Source organism: Apodemus sylvaticus, chromosome 1 (genome assembly GCF_947179515.1).
Source record: "Apodemus sylvaticus chromosome 1, mApoSyl1.1, whole genome shotgun sequence".
NCBI lineage: Eukaryota > Metazoa > Chordata > Mammalia > Rodentia > Muridae > Apodemus > Apodemus sylvaticus.
Window position 1 is genome coordinate 121,969,960 of NC_067472.1, and position 1,985 is coordinate 121,971,944.

Genomic DNA, 1,985 nt, shown 5'->3' on the forward strand with positions numbered 1-1,985 from the left:
TTGTTAAATGGTAAGTGTTGTCATATAAAGCATATGTGCTCACAGTGCTCTGAACCAGGTTTAAGACAAAGGAAATAAAATAGTGCAGGGAAAGACTTGAAGGTTTTGCTCTGCTGTTTTTTGCCCAGTGAATGACAGTAACTTCAAGGAAAGAATGATTTATAATTCATAATTTTTCTAAAAATTTATAGTAAAACATGGTTCAATAGTTATAAATGGTAAATTAGTACAATTTATATATCTAGCAAAAGTGGCACCTAATTGAAAGATAAAAGGGGGTTGTAACAACGTTTTAGTATCTAGGTCCATTTCCACTGAGCATTTGCATACATCTGTCTGCTAATTTTTGCTTACTTCTCATACTTGACAGGCTTTGGAGGACTTTAGCATGCTCGATGTCACTAGAATAACAGGGTTCATTCTTTTGGGATACTCGGATGCTCCTGAGCTACAGGCTGTATATGGGATGTTCCTCCTGGTAATGTACCTAGCAGTCATAATGAGTAACCTACTCATCATCACTCTTATCACTCTGGATCTGAAATTCCAAACACCCATGTACTTATTCCTGAAGGATTTGTCCCTGTTGGATCTCTTCTTTATTTCTGTACCAATCCCAGATTTCTTTATCAATAGCATAACTCACAGTAATTCAATTTCTATTCTCTGTTGTGCACTCCAAGTATTTTTAATGGCTTCTTTTACCTCTGGAGAATTATTTGTACTAACAGAAATGCCCTTTGACCACTATTTTACTAGCTTCTCTCCCCTTCACTATGAGGCCAACATGTGCAGTGGTAACTGTGTTTTGATAATGGGTGTTTCCTGGGCTACTAGGCTACTCTTAGGAGCTTTATACAGAGCTGGCACATTTTCCATGCCTTTCTGTGGCTCCATAGTGATCCCACAGTTTTTGTGTGATGTTTGCTCATTGTTAAGAATTTCCTGCTCTGACACACATGTGATCATTTATATAAGTTTTGGAATTGGTCTTTGTCTGAGCATGGTTTGTATCACCCTTATTGTGTTCTCTTTCTTCCACGTTTTCTCCACTGTGCTGAAGATTCCCACCACTAAAGGTCAGTCCAAAGATTTGCCACCTGACTACCTCACCTCACTATTTTCAGTATTTTCCTTGCTACTGCTTGCTTTGTCTATCTGAAGCCTCCCTCAAGTACAGAATCAATTACAGATAGACTGTTTTCTGTACTATACACTGTGTTGCCTACCGCACTTAATGCTGTCATTTACAGCCTGAGAAATACTGATGTCAAGTGTGCTTTGAGGAATTTGCAACAAAATCTCTGTTGAAGGGGTTCACTTCACTTAACAATTCAATGTACCTGTCCATGGTATACTGCCTCAAATTTTACAAGTAAGTTTTGAAATTATAGACTCTCAAAAAATGTAGATATTCATTTTTGCCTTGTGAAATTAAAAACACTCAGATGAAGGCTGATGTAATCAAAGATCAGAAAATTATATCAGACTAACCTATAAAGTTACATTACCAATTTCTGATCTTTATGATAAAGCCTTTTCCATTTGTGGGAGTATACCTTTCTAAAAGGATTGTTAATTTTCTCTTCATGGTATGATTGAATGAATAACTAACTGGTCATTTGATAACTCCTTATCTACTTCCTTTACCTACAACATAAAATAACAATTATTAGCATCTTGTATAGATTCTGCAGTACAGTTACCTGGCAATATCCTTGTTTGCCTGATTCAGTATAAATGGGGATGCTAGGCCCTCTTCTCTCTCTCTCTCTCTCTGTCTCTCTCTCTCTCTCTCTCTCTCTCTCTCTGTCTCTCTCTCTCTCTCTCTCTCTCTCTCTCTATCTATCTATCTATCTATCTATCTCTCTCTCATCTACCCTCTCAATTCAATGCTCTATGCCCTGGATAAACTCTATTCTATACTAAACTGTCAGCCTGTTGCTGTTCTCTCAGGGGGAAGAGATGCCACATTATGGGCCACA

The 1,985-nt window shown here is 37.6% G+C and overlaps 1 pseudogene; it reads left to right on the top strand.

The window, feature by feature from the left end:
• Window positions 1–388: 388 nt before the first annotated feature.
• LOC127681599 (olfactory receptor 14A2-like) lies at window positions 389–1,311 on the top strand (annotated as a pseudogene).
• Window positions 1,312–1,985: the final 674 nt, after the last annotated feature.